Source organism: Anolis sagrei, chromosome 9 (assembly GCF_037176765.1).
Source record: "Anolis sagrei isolate rAnoSag1 chromosome 9, rAnoSag1.mat, whole genome shotgun sequence".
Classification (NCBI taxonomy): domain Eukaryota; kingdom Metazoa; phylum Chordata; class Lepidosauria; order Squamata; family Dactyloidae; genus Anolis; species Anolis sagrei.
In genome coordinates, this window is record NC_090029.1 from 22,979,359 (window position 1) to 23,000,542 (window position 21,184).

The following is a 21,184-nucleotide window of genomic DNA, read 5'->3' on the forward strand; positions in this document are numbered from 1 at the left end:
ATGCACATACATTCATGATTAAGATCACCTTTGCTGAATGCCACAATAAATTGGTTCGTCTTTTAAAATACAATCAAATGCTCACGACCTTAAGGGGGAACTCAATTATGTCTTAATTTAAAACAGATATGACCAGCATTCAGGCCCTTCCTATTTTGTGAATGCAAAGCACAGTGGGGGAAATGGCCATATTGCTTTCAAAAGGAATGAATTCCAGCCAAACAATGTGAAGCAGTGCCTTTCATCACTCTATAATTTTTTTTACAACTAAACAAAATGTGAGAATGGAGCAAACACCTGAACCTCTGAGGCAAGACGTTGGAGGGACTCCCAGCTGCGCAGGTCTCACCCACAAACCCTTATCAGTTCTCCGTCCAACGGTTATGACAAGAAAGCTGGCTGGAAAAGTGATAAGGGGACGTGAGCGGCTTCAGGGATCCGCACAAGAGGTAGACGAGGAGAAGGAAGGGGGAGAAGGAAGGAGGAGAAGAAGAGGAGGAGGAGATGCAGGAGGAGGAGATGGGGATGGAAGAGAGAAGGAGAAGAATAGGAGGAGACGGAGATGGAGAAAATGGAGGAGTTGGAGAAGGAAGAGATGAAAATGGAAAAGAAGGAGGAGATGGAGATAGAGGAGATGAAGATGGGGAGATGGAGGAAGAGACGGTGGTGTAGAAGGATAAGAGGAGGAGATGGAGAAAGAGAAGAGGAGAAGAAAGAGAAGAAGAAAGAGGAGAGAGGAGGAGAAGGAGATGGAAATGGAGAGATGGAGACGGAGGAGATGAAGATGGGGAGACGGAGGAAGAAAAGGTGGAGAAGGATAGGAGGAGAAGATGGAGAAAGAGAAGAGGAGAAGAAAGGGAGGAAGAAAGAGATGGAGAAAGAGGAGGAAGGAGAAGGAGATGGAAATGGGGAAGATGGAGAAGGATGTTTAATGATTTGTGATGCTATTGCTTTTAAATGCAATATGATTTTGAATTGTGTATACCTAAACTGTTGTAAACCGCTCTGAGTTGCCTAAGGGCTGAGAAGAGCGGTATACAAATAAAGTAAATAAATAAATAAGGAGGAGACAAAGATGGAGGAGAGAAGGAGATGGAAGAGATGAAGGAGATGGAAGGAGGAGATGGGGAAGAAGAAAAAGAAGAGGGGTGGAAATGGAGGAGAAGAAGGAGATGGAAATAGGGGAGACAGAGAAAGAGAAGGAGGAGATGGAGATGAAGGAGAAGGAGATGAATATGGAGAAGAGAGGAGAAAAGGAGGAGAAAAAGAGGAGGAGGGGGAGATGATAGGGGAGATGGAGGAGAAGGAGGTAGAGAAGGAGAAGAGGAGGAGAAAGAGAAGGAGGAGATGAAGATGGAGGAGAGGAGATGGAAGAGATGGAGATGGACATGGAGGAGGAGGAGAAGAAGGAGATGATAGCAGAAAGAAAGCTTGAGACTGTTGCTTGCCTCAGAGGCACCTGGAAGGACGTTACCATGCAGGAAGGAAGGCCACGGGTTCGTGGTCTCCATCGGCCAAGGGTGCCAGGGGATCATGGGTGGCCTGGCCAAGGGGCTCCTCCTGCTGAGCCATCCCCAGGCAGGTGTTCCTCCAGCCAGGCCTCCTCCTCCTCTTTCTTCTCCTGGGCCTCTCTCTGTGCTGAGTGCGGCACCCAGTCTCTGTGGCCGGAGCCAGGCGCTTGCCCTGCAGTCCTTCGGGGGCCGGGTGGGGTCCAGGCTCCACCCACGGCCCAGGCTTGCCCTCAACATGCATTGCATTGCATTGCATGGGATGGGACGGCTCAGGCACCTTCCTTTGGAGGGAGGCGGGGAAGGCTTTCCAAACAGCTGCTTGCCTGAGGCTGCATCCACACAAGGCCTTTGCCTGGCAGAGTGACTCACTCCCCTTCACCCTTTCAGGATGATCCAGAAGGAGGGCCCTTCCATTGCAGTGTGGTGGCCGGGGGCTTTGGAGACCAGGTTTGGACCCCTTCTCAGCCACGGAGTCCACACTCTCTCAGCCTCAGAGAAAGGCAGTGGTGTCAAGCCTCTTTAAAGCCATCTTGCAAAATGTAAACAATCCAGGAGAATCCTAAAGTTGGAAGGGACCGCTTGGGAAATCTAGTCCAACCCCTTTCCTTTTGCCAGGCAGGAAAAGCACAATCAAAGCCCCTCTGACAGATGGCCATTGAGCTCTGTTTAAAAACCTCAAGAGAAGGAGCTTCAAACTAAGTTCCCAACACCTTCTCTTTTCTTCTTGTGTTCCTTTCCTTTTTTCCCATGGCATGAATCCCAGCCAAGCTATCCCTATTGCTGGGTTCTGTTGGCCCCAATTTGCTGAATTTGCTGAGACCACTTCTGCGTTAGGAGCCATGGTGGCGCAATGGGTTAAACTCTTGTACCGGTTGAACTGCTGACCTGAAGGTCGGAGGTTCAAATCCGCGAGACAGGGTGAGCTCCTGTCCGTCAGCCCCAGCTTCCCATGCGAGAAGATGAGAGAAGCCTCCCACAGGATGGTAACACATCCAGGCATTCCCTAGGCAACATCTCGCAGACAGCCAATTCTCTCTCACCAGAAGCGACTTGAGGTATATTCTCAATTTGCATCTGACACAATAAAAAAAACCAAAGTTCTCAGTCTTCCTCGGCTGGCTGAGAGATTTTGCCATGGCAAGTGGCCATTGGTGATAACATGTAGAAAAATGCACCCATCGCCATGACACCCAAAAGAAAGGCACATTCTTTCCAACAAACCGCACAATCCTCTGATGAATCACACACAGAGGCGTCTCCATTGGCTTCCATGCCAGGTGTCCCCAGTGCTTTTCCACTCAGAAAAAAGTCACCAAACCTGCAAAGCCCATAGCTTCATTGCCCTGGAAATGGAGTCTGGGTGGGCATCTGTCGGGAGGGCTTGGATTGTGGCTCCCTTCATGCAGAATGGGGATGGGATTGGATGACCTCTGGGGTCCCCACCAACTTGTAAGTTAAATGATTCCACAATCCTATGAAGGTTTTGGGCCGCAATCTTCAGGAAGGGGCGGTGGCTGCTGGGGCCTCATTTGGGACACCTGCCCCAAATGAGCCATGATGCGCTCTGATGCCAGAGGCTACCTGGGCCGCACAGGTGTTGCTGGCAATGGTTGTGCCCATTCGCACGCATGGCCTGCCCCCAGTTGCTCCCTGGATGTGCAGCCTACGCCCCTGCGTTGGGTTTCCGGTTTGCGAGCCTCCGCTCCAGACCAGGCCCTCTCCCTGTCCCAAATCCTTCTGGGATTAAGCGGAAATTGCAAATACCTTTGGATGCCGTGACTGGCCTCTGTCTCCCCAAAGAGAAGGAGCAGCCCTCCAGCAAAGAGCATGGAGGCCTGAATAATAATAATAATAATAATAATAATAATAATAATAATGTGATTTTGTGATACGAAATCCAGCATATAGATCTCGTTTGCTGTGACATACTGTGTTTTTGTGTCAGTATAATAATAATGATAACAACAACAACAACAACAACAACAGAACTATAGAATCCTAGAGCTGGAAAAGACCCCAAGGGCCATCCAGTTCAACCTTCTTCTGCTATAAAGAAAGACACCATCCAAGCACTCCCGACAGATGGCCATCCAGCCTCTGTTTGAAAACCTCTAAAGAAGGAGCTTCCACTGAACTCCAAAGCAGAGAGTTCCAGTGCTGAACAACTCTTCTAATGGTCAGGAAGTTCTTCATCATTTTCAGGTGGAATCTCCTTTTCTGCCATTTGGACCCATGGCTCCAGGGTAAAGGGAAACAAGCCCTGCTTCCTCTTCTTTATGACATCCTCTAAAACATTTAAACATGGCTCTCATGTCTCCTCTCAACCTTCACTTCAATAGGATAAACAGGCACAGCGCTTTAAGCCACTTCTTCTCAGAGGGATTCATGGTCTCCAGATCTTTGATCCTTTCAATAAAAGTAAAGGTTTCCCCTTGACATTAAATCTAGTCGTGTCCGACTCTGGGGAGTGGTGATCATCTCAATTTCTAAACCGAAGAGCCGGTGTTGTCCATAGAGGCCTCTAAGGTCATGTGGCCAGCATGACTACACGGAGAGCCGTTATTATCCCACCAAAGCGGTACCTATTGATCTACTCACATTTGCATGTTTTTTGAACTGCTAGGTTGGCAGAAGCTGGGGCTAATAGCTGGAGCTCATCCCGCTCCCTGGATTCAAACCGTCGACCTTTTAGTTAGCAAATTCAGCAGCTCAGTGGTTTAACTCACTGTGCCACCAGGGGCTCCTTTGATCCTTTTAGTCATCCTCAAATGGACCCCTTCCATCTTGTCAATATCCCTTTTAAATTGTGGTAAAGGGGAAAAGGAAGTGGCCTGAGGCTGTTAGGAATTGTGGGAGCTGAAGTCCAAAACACCTGGAGGGAGGGCCGAAGTTGGCCCATGCTTGTCTTAAGAGGAAGGCCCTCTTCCTAGAAGTTGCCTCCTGCTTCACTTGGATGAAGCCTGGGACCCGGGTCTCTCCTTTACTGTTTATTCGTTCAGTCGCTTCCGACTTTTCGTGACCTCATGGACCAACCCTAAAGCAATGCTTGGATACAATCCAAGAAATGACAGAAGGATCTCAATTCGAGTGCAAGGCAAGCCATTTAACATTACAGTGATCCAATGCTTCCTCTTCATCCTGGAAAGAAGTGACGAGTTCCACAAGGTTCCATCCTGGTCCTGGTCCTGTTCAATATCTTTATTAATGACTTAGATGAAGGGTTAGAAGGTATGATCATCAAGTTTGCAGACGACACCAAATTGGGAGGGAGAGCCAATACTCCAGAGGACAGGAGCAGAATTCAAAACGATCGTAACAGATTAGAGAGATGATTGGCCAAAATTAACAAAATGAAGTTCAACATTGACAAATGCACTTAGGCAGAAAAAATGAAATGCAAAGATACAGAATGGGGGATGCGTGGCTCGAGAGCCGTAAGTGTGAAAAAGTTCCTGGAGTCCTCGTGGACAACAAGTTAAACATGAGCCAACAATGTGATAAGGCGGCAAAAAAAGCCAATGGGATTATGGCCTGCAGCAATAGGAGTATAGTGTCTAGATCCAGGGAAATCATGCTACCCCTTTATTCTGCCTTGGTTAGACCACACCTGAAGAGAGATATTGACAAGCTGGAATGTGTCCAGAAGAGGGCGAATAAAATGATCAAGGGTCTGGAGAACAAGCCCTATGAGGAGCGGCTTAAAGAGCTGGGCATGTTTAGCCTGCAGAAAAGAAGGCTGAAAGGAGACATGATGAGGGCCATGTATAAATATGTGAGAGGAAGTCATAGGGAGGAGGGAGCAAGCTTGTTTTCTGCTGTCTTGGAGACCAGGACGCAGAATGGCTTCAAACTACAAGAAAGGAGATTCCATCTGAATATCAAGAAAAACTTCCTGACTGTGAGAGCTGTTCAGCAGTGGAACTCTCTGCCCCGGAGTGTGGTAGAGGCTCCTTCTTTGGAGGCTTTTAAACAGAGGCTGGATGGCCATCTGTCGGGGGTGCTTTGAATGCAATTTTCCTGCTTCTTGGCAGGGGGTTGGACTGGATGGCCCATGAGGTCTCCTCCAACTCTATGATTCTATGATTCTATAAATATATATCCTAACCACAGCTGATGAAGAAGCAGAAGTAGATCAGTTCTATGAGGTCTCTCCTTACTGCTCTTCTTTCCCCCCATAGCTCTGGCTTGGGCCCACATTGCCTCTGGGGGGCAGCCTTGCCTTGTCACTTGCATTGAGAAGGAAGAGCTCCAGGAACCCCTAACTCTTGAATAAATGCCTGCTGGCTCCTGGACATCCTTTGCCATCCCTGTCCCAGGAAGAGAGCTCCCGGCGGCAGGGCTATCCGTCACCAAGCAGGGAGCAAGATTTTCCTTGGCGGCGAAGAAAAGACACATCAAGCACCATAAGTCTCAGTGGGGGATGTTGTCATGTTACATAATGGAACCGCAGAGGGTCTGGCAATCCTTTCGTTCTTCAACAACAACATGGACAATATAAGGCTCTTCTTCCCTTGTTTTGACAAAAGAACCCTATCTGGAGGCCTTATAAATGGACAGAGGGGAAATCCAGTACAAAACTCTAGCTCCGATATGGGACTATGTCACAAAAACTGGATGGGACCGCCACTTTTTGAGACCTTGGGCATACTCTGGTGAACTTTTGAGTTGTGTGGTCTGCCTGCTTTGATGGTTGGTCAAGGGCAAACGTGTCCTGCCTTGAGTTGTTGCACTTCAGGCCTGGAAACACCTATGACCACCACACCACACAAGAGTCCAGAGTATAAACAAACAGTTTATTGTACTGTTGAAGGTTTTCATGGCCGGAATTACTGGGTTGTTGTAGGTTTTTTGGGCTGTATGGCCATGTCCTAGAAGCAGTTTATTGTAAACAGAAACAGTTTATTGCAAAAACATATAAAAGGTACATGGAAAAATCAGGAATAAGGAAATAAGGTGTATAATCCAAAAGGGTCAGCAATAGATGATAACCAAACAGGAAATCAATTGTCACTTATAAATCCAAAGGTAACACAGTCCAAAGATAGTCTCAAAACTGAAAGGCAGCTTAAGTCCACACGCAGAAGATATGCTTCGCAAAACTGAAACAGGAACACAAAACAAGAATATAGAAAACTACTAGGATACTTATAGTTTTTATGGATTTTATATGTATTTATGATGTGATTTAATTGCTTTTAACTGATATATATGTGTGTGTGTGTATGTGTGTGTGTGTATATATGACATCTAATTGTTGTGAGTCTGTACATCATCCTGAGTCACCTTCGGGCTGAAATGGATAGGATAGAAATGATTAATCCAAGACCAAGGCTTGAAACTTGAACCAGGGAATTCAGACCTAGCTTCTAACTTGAATGCTACGTTGCCTGAACTGAAGTCAAAGTGTACATTAGCTCTTAATACACAGACAATGAAATCATTGTTAAGCCGTGTTGATCTACAGAGCTTTCATGGGTGTTTTATAGAGTCGCCTGAGGACTGAGAAAAGCGGTATATAAATAAAGTAAATAAATAAATAGACACCCATGGAAGCATTATGTCTCCCATGAATTTTCTCCCCAACGTTCCCATGTAATCTTTGCAACCAACATAATTATTTTGACCCTGATTTGCAAACAAAGACTTTTGTTGATCTCTGTAGCTATAAGTGGTTTCTCCTGGGAAACCCTCCTTATCACTCAGGTTCACACTCAATTCCTTATTTGTTGTTGCTACTTCTGGCTCCTCTGAGTGGCTCTGAAACCCTAAACTTTCTGAGCCAGTTTTTTTTTTACAGAGAACCATCATTTCCCATACCTGAATTTCCCAGACTTGAGGGTCATCACTTTGTGCCACAGGAAAGCCCACAATCCTCTCTAAATCATCAATTAACCCATCAGCCCCTGGCTGATCTACAACATGAATTCCTCTGTTTTTGGCCCTGAAACAGAAGCATTTGCCTAAGAAGCAAGGCACTTGTTGCTCTCCAGCATGGGGCCCTTTCTGTCAGAGGTGACACTGCTGTGTTTGCATCTACAGATGTTTCTCCAGGTCCCAACAGAGCCTTCCTCCTGTCTCTCAGGTGCCATCGTGCCCAGTGATGCCACCCACGGAGGAAGGGGAGGGAAGGGGAGGGCCACCCGATGGCTTGCGTGACGCAGGACACGGAAAGGGCATGGCTGCGGAGGCATGTTTACCCTGCAGGGCAGCGAGGTTTGGATGGGAAGATGAGCCGCAGTGACAGAAACACTGGGGAGGCTGCTCATCCAAGGAGGAGCGCACAAAGCCTTCTACCCACTCCCAACCAGAGCAGAGCTTTCCTCAAGATCCTGCCAAGCTGGTGGCCAATGGGGCCAGAGCAGAAGGCTGGATGTCTAAGGCAGAACTGTGATCCTACATAACACTTTGATACAATAATTTCCTATAACATTGTGCAACATGATTTTTATTCCAGTGTTATAAATGTCATTTCCTAATTGGTTCTATCATAAAAATATGGAAAAAGTTGATGGAACTGCAGAAGCTTTGTTTTATTCAGGACATCCTGCAGCACTTTTTGCTCTAGTTTTCCAGTGAATCACTGAGTCTCAACTAATTCAAACTAGTTTGTGGCAGCCACAAAAACAACGTTTCAGGAGTAAACAAGTACTTTCAAAGTAAGGACCACACAATTAAACAGAAACGAACACTTTCAAAACAGGAACATAACATTTTTTTTACATAGTGTTATAGAATTGGACCAGATGTCCCTTGTGGCCACTTCAGATTCTAGGATCGTATGAGTCTATAATAATAATAATAATAATAATAATAATAATAATAATAATTTCTTACTTTCCTCTCCTTGTGGTTCGAGGCAGGTTACAGCATAATTAAAACACATAAACATTATAAAAATTCCACAAATATGCAGATTAAAATGTATTTCTATAAAACATGCATATTTTCATGCCTTTTCCAAGGAGCCATTTAGTTGCCCCTGCTCCTCCGCTGGCATCTTCTCTGTTGTAGTTCAGCAGCAGTTACAGCAACCAGGGGCTGATGGGTTCACTGATGATTTAGAGTGAGAAGGGATTGTGGGCTTTTCTGGGATTCATAGTGATACAGAGCAAGAAAACTAATAATAATAATAATAATAATAATAATAATAATAATAAAATCTTTATTTAATGTATTGTCAAAGGCTTTCATGGCCAGAATCACAGGTCTGTTGTAGGTTTTTTCGGGCTATATGGCCATGGTCTAGAGGCATTCTCTCCTGACGTTTCGCCTGCATCTATGGCAAGCATCCTCAGAGGTAATGGGGTCTGTTGGAAATAGGAAAAAGGGTTTATATATCTGTGGAATGACCAGGGTGGGACAAAGGACTCTTGTCTGTTGGAGCTAGGTGTGAATGTTTCAACTGACCACCTTGATTAGCATATAATGGCCTGACAGTGCCTGGAGCAAACTTTTGTTGAGAGGTGATTAGATGTCCTTGTTTGTTTCCTCTCTGTTGTTGTGCTGTTGTAATTTTAGAGTTTTTTTTAATACTGGTAGCCAGATTTTGTTCAGATTTCCTCTGTCCTGACGTGGCCCCGTCCTGCCCTCCTGAGTCAGCACGGCCCTCCTTCCAATCCTGGGCCCCAGAAGTGATCATGAGGCATTTCCCCCCGTGAATCACTCCTTGCGCTCCCAAGGCTGGGCTCCCAAGGCCTGGCTTTGGGAGGCGGCCGCTCGGCTAATGCGCCCAGACAGTGGAATGCAAGCAGAAAATATTATGAACTCGTCACTGGAGCCCTGACATATTGATGTGGCACTTGCACCTGCCCCGGGGGTGCTTCCCAGGAAATGCTCTCAGACGCTGCTGACAGATTGGCAACAAGGGTTTGCAGTCATGAGCCGATCCCATAAGCAGCCTCACAAGGGGCAACAAACATAGCCACAATGGGAGCATCTCTGGACCAGAATGGGAAAATGAAGGTTCCAGAGCCCCCAACAGCCTTTTCATCCTCAGGGCTGGATGTTGGCACGAGCGAAGGCCAAAACCCAGTTGGTCCTCCCAACTCAAGTAGACTTGCCATTGTCAAACAGTGTGATGACATTGGCATACGCTCCGGTGGGACACACAGTTGGACTGAGGCCTTGGCAAGGTCTCAATGTTGCCAAATTGCATGTCCTAGCAGTCGCATGGAGAGGAGGGATGCTGGGTGTTGCAGTCCAGCAATTCCTGGGAGCCCCACCTGCTCAGCACACAGGGCCTCCACATGTCTCTCCTGGCATGTCTTAAGAACAGAGTTGCAGTCCTTTCTTTGTTGTGTTTGAAATGTTATGTAAGCTCTGAGACATCAGCTCAGGGCCTTGATGGGGACTGGAAGGTCTTGAAGACATCTACTTTGGCTAGCTGGATGGCACATCACCTCACCCCTTATTGCCATCCATTTCTGGTAGTGGTAAAGCAGCTCCTTCCTTCCTTCCTTCCTTCCTTCCTTCCTTCCTTCCTTCCTTCCTTCCTTCCTTCCTTCCTTCCCTGCTGCCAGCAAAACAGACCCACTACCTCTGAAGATGCTTGCCATAGATGCAGGCGAAACGTCAGGAGAGAATGCCTCTCTAGACCATGGCCATATAGCCTGAAAAAACCTACAACAACCCAAAACGGACCCAGATCGTGCCAAAACATGCAATAGTACAAGAGTTCATCTCAGCCTCTGTTTAGCTCAAATTAGAGTCATAAAACTGGAAGGGATCCCCAAAGGCCATCCAGTCCAACCCTCTTCTGCCAAACAGGAAAAGCATAACACTATGTAACACATTTTTTGTTCCTGGGTTATAAATGTCATTTCCTAATTGGTTCTGTCATAAAAACACGGGGAAAGTTTACTAAACTGCAAAATTTTTCTTTCTGCGGGATGGACATCCTGCTATATCACATTTGGCAATTGTTTTTGAATGTATATCTCATCAAGTCTCAACCAATTCAACGAATTATTATTATTATTATTATTATAAACACAAGATGAGTCCACAGCAAACACTCTGTGGGCTGTTGTATTGGATTACACGTCAGACACCGTCAGCGCCGATTGTGTTCAAGTGCAGGCCAAGGTGTTTAGGCACTGCACCCAGTGTGCCAATCACCACTGGGACCACCTTGACTGGCTTGTGCCAGAGTCTTTGCAGTTCAATCTTTAAATCCTCATATCGTGTCAGCTTTTCCAGTTGTTTCTCTCCCATCCTGCTGTCACCTGGGATTGCAACATTGACAATACATATTTTGATTATTATTATTATTATTATTATTATTATTAACAACATTTCTATTCCGCCCTTCTCATTCCAAAGAGCACTCAGGGCAGAGCACAACATAGATATGGCAAACATTCAATGCCGGAATATAAAATAAACTATAAATATACATAAACACTAAAATAAATTATCTCCACTTTAAAATCAATCGTTTAAAACCATCTCAGATCAGCCATACTGGATCCGGTCAGCAGGGCAAAGTTTCCTGTTGTTGCCTTATTGCACTGTCCCAAAGGCTTGGTCCCACAGCCAGGTGTTTACCATCTTTCTGAAGAACAGGAGGGAGGGGGCTGATGTAATCTCACCAGGGAGGGACTTCCATAGCCAAGGGGTAATCACTGAGAAGGCCCTCTCTCCTATCCCCGCCGATTGTGCCTGTGACGGTGACGGGATCAAGAGCAGGGCCTTCCTGGAAGATTTTAATCTCTGTGGTGCTTCATAGAAGGAGATGCATTTGGACAGGAAAACTGGGCCGGGGCCATTTAGGGCTTTATATGACAAAGCCAGCACTTTGAATTGTGCTCAGCAGTGAACTGGCAACTAGTGGAGATGATACAACATGGGAGTTGTGTGCTCCCTGTATGCCACCCCAGTTATTAAACTGGCTGTCTCTCGTTGGACTATTTGAAGCTTCTGAACAGTCTTCAAATGCAGCCCCATGTAGAGTGTGTTGCAGTAGTCTATCCTAGATGTAACGAGAACATGGACCACCGTCATCAGGTCTGACTTCTCAAGGTATTGGCAGAACTGGAGCACAAGTTTTAGTTCTGCAAAAGCCCCCCTAGCACCACTGTGAGCCGAGGTTCCAGGCTCAGCAATGAATCCAGGAGGACTCCCAAGCTGCGAACCTGTGCCTTCAAGGGGATTGTAACCCCATCTACCACAGGCTGCAACCCTATATCCTGTTCAGCCTTGCAACTGACCAGGAGGACCTCTGGTTTGTGGCAGCCACAAAAACAACGAAGTTTCTGGAATAGAACAACTAGTTTCAAAGTAAGGAGCACACAATTAAACAGGAAATAACACTTTCAAACCAGGAACAGATTTTTTCCCAAATTTTGTTATTTATTGATTTATTTATTTATTTAAAACATTTATATTCTGCCCTTCTCACTCTGAAGGGGACTCAGGGCAGAGCATAGCATATATACGGCAAACATTCAATGCCGGGACAAGAATTCATATAAGCATACATAAACATTAAAAACATTTATCTCAATATTAAAATAACCGTCTTAGTCGTCTGCATCAAATCTAATTGGCCTGGAAATCTTTCCTATCGCTGCTTTATTGCCCTGTCCTGAAAGCTTGGTCCCACGGCCAAGTTTTTACCATCCTTCTGAAGGACAGGAGGGAGGGGGTCGATCTGATTTCACTAGGAAAGGAGTTCCATAGCCAGGGGGCAATCACCGAGAAGGCCCTGTCTCTCGTTCTTACCAATCATGCCGATGACAATGGTGGGACAGAGAGCAGGGCTTCCCCTGAGGATCTTAATCTCCACAGTGTAATCAAAGCACCCTCGACACATGGCCATGCAGCCTCTGTTTCAAAACCTCCTTTGGACTCCAAGGCAGAGAGTTCCACTGCTAAACAGCTCTCACAGTCAGGGAGTTCTTCCTAATGTTCAGATGGAATCTCCTTTCTTGCCATTTGAAGCTATGGCTCCATTGAGTCTAGTCTCCAGGGCAGCAGAAAAGAAGCCTGCTTAGGACATCCCTCTTCCTTAGGACAGCCCTCCAAATATGTAAAAATGGCTCCTGTAATGTCTCCTCTCAACCTTCTCTTCTGCTGGTTAAACAGACCCAGCTCTTTGAGACACTCCTCAGAGGAATCCAGGGTCTCCAGATCTTTGATCCTTTCAGTCACCCTTCCAGCTTAGAGTCAACATCTCTCTTGAATTGTGGTGTTCAGAATTGGACAAATCATTTCACGGTTAGTCCAATGTCAATTGGAATTCATGTAGCAGTTTCTTGACCTGGAAGAGGCAGCCAGAAATGAATTGAGGACAGGGCAGGGCTTTGCAGCATCTCGGAAGCCCTTTCCCCCTTTTCTGAAAAGAAGGCCTGGTTAAGACTGGAGCAGACCAGGACTTAAAAGTGCAGGGATTTCACAAAATACACTGCAGGCATCTCCTCCTAGGTTTTGTGTGTGTGTGTGTCCTGCCCAACTGCTGCTTCTGCTTCTGGGCAGAATGGGAACTCAGTGCTAGAAATAGCATCCCTGGTGCTGCTGCTGCTGGAAGGTCTGAAATGGATCTTTTGGAAAACCTGCCAGGAAGCTGTGCAAAATTATTCCAGCAGCCTCTGAACAGCCAGAGCTATTTTCCGGGAGTTTCAGCACTTTGGATGACAAAGTGGTAATTTATGCGCTGTGTCACAAATGGGGCGCCATAGAGACACAGAGCGGTCTAACCATGGGAAGAGATTGCCACGCGGATCTAACAGTAGTAGCAGCAGCAAAAAGTCAATATCGAACAGAAAGGGATTTCTGGGTTGTTGTAACTTTTCTGCACTGTATGGCCATGCTCCAGAGGCATTCTCTCCTGATGTTTCACCTACATCTATGGCAGGCATCCTCTGAGGTGGTGAGGGCTGTTGGAAACTTGGCAAATGGGGTTTATATATCTGTGGGATGATGTCCAGGGTGGGAGAAAGAACTCTTGGCTGTTGGAAGCAAGTGTGAATGTTGCAATTGGCCACCTTGATTAGCCTTGAATGGCCTTGCAGCTTCAAAGCCTTGCAGCTTCAAAGGAAGGAAAGAAGGGAAGAAGTGAAAAGAAAAGGGATCAAAGAAAGAAGGGCAGAGAAGAGAAGGGAAGGGAGGAAGGAAAGGAAGGGTCTTAAAACCTCTGAGGATGCCTGCCATAGATGTGGGTGAAAAGTCAGGACAGATTGCTTCTGGAACCTGGAAAACTCACAACAATTTAGCTACCAGTATTTTTTTTTTAAAAAAACCTCTAAAATCAGGATGGTAAATAAAGAACAACACTAAAAAGGCAGGGGAACTCCAGACAAGAATCAATCAGGGCCAGATAACACCTCCCAACAAAGGATTCCCCAAGCAACAAGCAGACAGGCTTTGAAGCTGCAAGGCTATTCAGTGCTAATTAATATGGCCAATTGCAACATTCATGCTTGCCTCACGCAGACAAGAGTTCTTTCTCCCACCCTGGACATTCAACATATATATAAAACCACATTTTCCTAGTTTCCAACAGTCTTCACAATCTCTGAAGATGTCTGCCACAGATGTGGGTGAAACATCAGGAGAGAATGCTTCTGGGACATGGCCAGACAGCCTGGAAAACTCACAACAACCCAGTGATGTCAGCCATAAAAGTATTTGACAACAGAAAGGGATTTCTTGCTTAAACATTAGGAGAAATGTTCTAATGGACACAGGGCTGTGACTCATTGCAAGAAGAGCAGTGTTGGGATTTGACCGATTGAGGCCAAGTGGCAATGAGGCCCTTGACCCAAGCACAGCATTGGTCACTGGTCAAGGGCACTGGCCAAATCCCAATGCTGCTACTTATTTTTCAAGAGATAGATAGATAGATAGATAGATATAATTATTACCATCTGGCAGAAGGTATAGATCAGGCATGGGCAAACTTCAGCCCTCCACGTGTTTTGGACTTCAATTCCCACAATTCCTAACAGCTTCAGGTCCCTTCCTTTCCCCACTCAGCTGCTTTAAAATGTCAGAATGTTGAGGTGGCCAATCAGAAACCATATGCAGATTAGTAGGTCGAGACAGCTCATGCATGGACCAACTTGGGTCCATGGTGTTTTGGACTCCCAACTCCCACAATTCCTAACAGCCTCAGACCCTTTCCTTTTCCCCCTCAGCTACCTAAGGGGCCTGAGACTGTTAGGAATTGTGGGAGTTGAAGTCCAAAACACCTGGAGGGTCACAGGTATCTTCCAAGAAAAATAAAAACAAACCAACAAAAGTCCCATGGTATCAGCACGTGGTGATAGGGACAAGACTATGAAATCTGGAAGCTCCTAGTCACAGACTGGCACATGGTGATGGATATGGACTCAGTCTTTCTACCTCAAGGTCCGAGGCAGTTGAGTAGTTTGCCAGCTGTATCCATGACTGAGCTGCCCTTTTAAGGACCCATTCTGTTCACCTCACATGAGGAAGGGGCTAGAAAAGATGCCCTAAACATAGTCTGCCTCTCTTCTCCCTGACTGGACCACTGCATCCAGAGGGGTCACCACCCTGCGGCCAAAAAAGAAAAATGAACTTTGGAACATGGAGTGTACCGGAAAGCTAAAACCAAGGTCACAACAACATCTGTTATAGAACTCCAATATGCTGATGACAACGTCGTCTGTGTGCATTCAGAAGAAGACCTACAAGCTACTCTAAAACACCTTTGCGGAAGCATACAAGAAGCTCAGCCTCTCACTGAATATTGAGAAAACCAAAGTACTCTTCCAGCAGTCACCAGCCAATCCCTCTGCATTGCCAGAAATACAGCTTAATGGTGGAATATTAGAAAATGTTGACAATTTCCGCTACTTGGCAGCCACCTCTCCACAAAAGTCAACATTTATTTATTTATTTATTTATTTATTTATTTATTGCATTTGTATACCACCTTTCTCAGCCCGTAGGCAACTCAACATTGACACTGAAATACAACACCACCTCAGCTCTGCGAGTGCAGCATTTTTCTGAATGAAGCAGAGAATGTTTGAGGACCGGGACATCCGTAGGGAGACCAAGGGGCTTGTTTATAAAGCTATTGCCCTCCCAACCCTGCTATATGACTGTGAAAAGTTGACTGTCTACGGACGTCACACTCAACTCCTGTAATGATTCCATGAGTGTTACCTTTGAAAAATGCTGCAAATCTCTTGGGAAGACAGGCAGACAAATGTCAGCATGCTGGAAGAAGCAAAGACCACTAGCATTGAAGCGATGGATCAACTCCACTGGACCGGCCACACTGTCCAAATGCCTGATCACCATTCTCCCAAAGTAGTTACTATACTCCCAAATCAAGAATGGGAAACGTAATGTTGGTGGACAGGAAAAGAGATTGAAAGATGGGCTTAAAGCTAGCCTTAAAAACTGTGGTATAGACACCGAGAACTGGAAAGCTCTGGCTCTTGAGCGTGCTAACTGGAGTCAGCTGTAACCAGCAGTGATGCAGAATTCGAAGAGACACGAATGGAGGGTGAAAGGGATAAATGTGCCAAGAGAAAGGTGCATCAAGCCAAATTTGACTGGGACCACCTTCCACCTGGAAACCAATGTCCTCTCTGCGGGAGAACAGGCGGATCAAGAATAGGGCTCCACAGCCACTTACAGACCCACTGCCAAAACACTTCACTTGGAGGACCATCATCCTCGAGCTACGAGAGATGCCTGAGTAAGTATTGTATATACTCGAGTATAAACCTAGTTTTTCAGCTCCTTTTTAAGGCTAGAAAATCTCCCCTCAACTTATACTCGAGTCAAGGTTATTTATTATTTTACTCTGTTATTAGTTTTATTTTTATTGCATTTATTATTATTATTTTAATTATTATTATTATTATTATTATTATTATTATTACATGCATTATTTTACTCTATTATTCCTGTTACTACATTTCCATTATTTTACTCTATTATTATTTTTATTACATTTATTATTTTACTCCCTTTATTACTATTGGAAGGATATGTAAGCACATTTACACTGACGTAGGTTAGAATAATGGTTTAATCAGAGTTAGGCAGCTTTATCTTAAATTACAATGTTATGTAAATATTTTTGAATATTTACTCTACTGATGCCTCAATTAATGTAATTGTGTTGGTATCTATTTCTATTTTGAAACTTACCAGTAGCGGCTGCATTTATCACCCTTGGCTTATACTCGAGTCAATAATTTTTCCTAGTGGTAAAATTAGGTGCCTCGGCTTATATTTGGGTCGGCTTATACTTGAGTATATATGGTAAGTAAGTACCATATATACTCGACTATAAGCCAACCCGAATATAAGCTGAGGCACCTAATTTTACCACCAAAAAATGGGAAAATGCATTGACTCGAGTATAAGTCAAGGGTGGGAAATGCAGCAGCTACTAGTAAATTTCAAAATAAAAATAGATACCAATAAAATTATATTAATTTAGGCATTAGTAGGTTAAATGTTTTTGAATATTTACATAAAACTGTAATTCAAGATAAGACTGTCCAACTCTGATTCAACCATTATTCTAACCTCCTTCAATGTAAATATGCTTATGTGTCCTCCAATAATAATAGAGTAAAATAATAATAATAGAGTAAAATAATAAAGGTAACAATAACAATAATAAATAGGGTAAAATAATAAATGTAACAACAACAACAACAACAACAACAACAACAACAACAAAGTAAAATAATAAATAACATTGACTCAAGTATAAGCCGGGAGAGACTTTTTCAGTCTAAAAAAGGACTGAAAAACTAGGCTTTTTGGTTGGTTTTTGAACTCTCTTGGTTGTGAACTAATAAACTTTATTGCTACTAAATACTGGTCTCGATAAAATAGTAAAGAGTAGAGACATCAGACTGGCAACAAAGATCCGCCTAGCCAAAGCCATGGTATTCCCTGTAGTCACCTACGGATGTGAGAGCTGGACCTTAGGAAAAGCTGAGCGAAGGAAGAGAGATGCTTTTGAGCTGTGGTGCTGGAGGAAAGTGCTGAGAGTGCCTTGGGCTGCGAGAAGATCCAACCAGTCCATCCTTCAGGAAATAAAGCCCGACTGCTCATTGGAGGGAAGGAGACTAGAGACAAAGTTGAAGTACTTTGGCCACATCATGAGGAGACAGCAAAGCCTAGAGAAGACCATTATGCTGGGGAAAGTGGAAGGCAAAAGGAAGAGGGGCCGACCAAGGGCAAGATGGATGGATGGCATCCTTGAAGTGACTGGACTGACCTTGAAGGAGCTGGGGGTGGTGACGACCGACAGGGAACTCTGGCGTGGGCTGGTCCATGAGGTCACGAAGAGTCGGAGACGACTGAACGAATGAACAACAACAACAACTGGTCTGGCACTTTAAGGGATCTGTCTTGCAACACTTATACTCGAGTATATACAGTAAGTAAAAGTGCAATAGTGATTAGAACATGGGAGGATGTGTGCTTTGTTTTTGTAATTCTCTATATACATATAATGCGTATTGGAGGTGGCATTTAATTCCGTTGCACAATGACAACAAAAGTGATCCTATTCCAAGTGACCTCTCTCCGCCTCCCTCCCTCTCTCAGCTCCAATGGCCTGGGGGAGTCCTTCTGTCATTTGCCAGCATCATCCAGTGGTTTTAATCACTGCTATTAATTCATTGCTGTTAATTGAAGACCAGCCTTCAGGGAGGAAGAGGCGGTTGCTGAGGGGGGAAAGGAAAGGGCCTGAGGCTGTTAGGAATTGTGGGAGTTGAAGTCCAAAACATGGGTCCAAGTTGGCCCATGCCTGGTGTAGAGGAACTCTGGAGAATAAGATCCAGCCCCTGTGTGTGGGTTTGTGTGTAATGTACGCTCATGCCATTGTGCAAAGCCCGCCTGGACTTCCCCGAAACCCCAAATCCAGCCAGTGATGGGGAGCGAAGCCTGGCCTCCCGCCCCAAAGCCCTGATGCCGCTGCTGTTTCGGTGCCCTCCCTCTTCCCAGACAATTCCTGGGCGTTGCCATGGCGATCTGTGACCTAATTAGAGGCACGGGGAGTATTCCCCATGTTGTTGGTGCCTCCACCTCCATCAAAATAGAGCCTTTTAGGGAGGAGGGGGCATCTCATTGGGCAAGCATCCCAGGTGCCACCATGGGCCCAGGCAGAAGGTGAGGGAAAGGGCATAAGATACAAGAGATGCTGGTTTGGATTCAATATTTGCTTGGCTGGGCATCGCTGGATCTTTACACTCCCTGTTTTCGGCCCTTGGTGTGTTCTTAAGACAGTGTTTCCCAACTTGGGGGTTAGTACCCCTGAGGGGGTAGCAAGGGGGTGTCAGAGGGGTCTCCAAAGTATATTCTGTTGGTCATGGGGGTTCTGTGTGGGAAGTATGGCCAAACTGTATCATTGGTGGGCTTCAGAATGTTCTTTGATTGCAGGTGAACTATAAATCCCAGCAACTACGGCTCCCAAATGTCAAGGTCTATTTTCCCCAAACTCCACCAGTGTTCACATTTGGGCATATTGAGTATTCGTGCCAAGTTTGGTCCCGATCCATCATTGTTTGAGTTCACAGTGCTCTCTGGATGTAGGTGAACTACAGCTCCCAAACTCAAGGTCAATTCTGTTGGTCATGAGAGTTATGTGGGCCAAGTCCAGTTCAATTGCATCGTAGGTGGAGTTCATAATGTTCTTTAATGTAAATGAACCACAAATCCCAGCGACTACAACTCCCAAATGACAACATCAATCCCTCCCAACCCCACCAGTATTCAAATTTGTGTGTATTGGGTATTTGTTCCAATTTTGGTCCAGTGAATAAAAATACATCCTACATATCAGATATTTACATTATGATTCATAGCATTAGCAAAATTACAGTTATGAAGTAGCAACAAAAATAGTGTTGTGGTTGGGGGTCACCATTAAGGGGTCACAGCATATAGAAAGATTGAGAACCACTGCCTTAAGATCTCCACAGCTCATAGTTTAAATAACCCAATGATGGCACCATGTAACATCTTGGTCCAAAGAATTCTATGGTTATAGGATCATAGAGTTGGAGGAGACCTCATGGGCCATCCAGTCCAACCCCATTCTGCCAAGAAGCTGGACATTCACATTCAAAGCACCCCTGACAGATGGCCACCCAGCCTCCGTTTCAAAGCCTCCAAAGAAGGAGCCTCCACCACACTCCAGGGCAGAGAGTTCCACTGCTGAACAGCTCTCACTGTCAGGAAGTTCTTCCTAATGTTCAGGTGGAATCTCCTTTCCTGTCATTTGAAGCCATCGTAATGTCGAAGGCTTTCATGGCTGGAATCACTGGGTTGTTGTAGGTTTTTTCAGGCTATATGGCCATGGCCTCTAGACCATGGCCATATAGCCCGAAAAAACCTACAACAACCCACTTTGAAGCCATCGTTTCTCCAGGGCAGCAGAAAACAAGCCTCTTCCCTCCTCCCTATAACTTCCCCTAACATCTTGATACATGGCCCTCATCTTGCCTCTTCTCAGCCTTTATTTATTTATGTATTTATTTATGACATTTATATGCCGCCCTTCTCACCCCAAAGGGGACTCAGAGTGGCTTACAAGTCATATGTACATACAACATACTACATTATTACATACTACATCCCACCACGGAATTTAAGATCATCTGAGGGGGCCCTGCTCTCGACTCCACCGCTTTCCCAAGCAAGGCTGGTGGGGACGAGGAGCAGGGCCTTCTCAGTGGTGGCCCCCCACCTGTGGAACTCACTCCCAGTGGATATCAGGGCATCGACATCACTCCTGTCCTTTAGGAGAAAGGCAAAGACGTGGTTGTGGGACCAGGCCTTCGGGCAATCTGCTAACTAGATAGGACAACCAGGCAATTAGGACCGGCAGGACTAATATATGTGGACTGATAAATGTGGAAGAAAACTCTGAACCATGAGATAGCGAACATTGACTGGCAATAAGGAAGAAGCTGTTTGTATCGGTTTGTATGAAATTTTATTGGTTTTATTGGTTTTAACGGGTTTAGATGCAATGTATTGTTGTTGTTGTTGTTTGCTAATTTGTTATTTTGTTTTATTGCTTATTATTGCTGTATGCTATGGGCATCGAATTGTGCCTTGGATGTGTAAGCCGCCCTGAGTCCCCTTCGGGGTGAGAAGGGCGGGGTAAAAGTAAACCAAATAAATAAAATAAATAAATACTACATTCATACTCCTTTAAGCTGCTCCTCATGGGACTTGTTCTCCAGACCCTTGATCCTTTGAGTCATCCTTCTGTGGACACATTCCAGCTTAGAGCCAACATCTCCCTAAAATTGTGGTGCTCAGAACTGGACACAGTGTGATTCCAGGTGTGGTCTGACCAAGGCAGAATAGCGCATGGGTAGCATGACTTCCTTGGATCTAGGGACTAGACTCCTATTGATGCAGGCCAAAATCCCACTGGCTTTTAAAGCCACTGGATGATATTGTTGGCTCATGTTTAACTTGTTGTTCATGAGGACTCCAAGATCACACGTACTGCTATCGAGCCAGTAATATTAATATTACTAATAATATTACGATATAATGGTATAGTACAATATAGTAATATATAATACTGATATTGTACTATTCTAATAATAAAAGATATTGTAAGCCACTCTGAATTCCCTTCGGGGTGAGAAGGCTGGCATATAAATATTGTAAATAATAAATTAATAATAATATCAATAATAAAAATAATA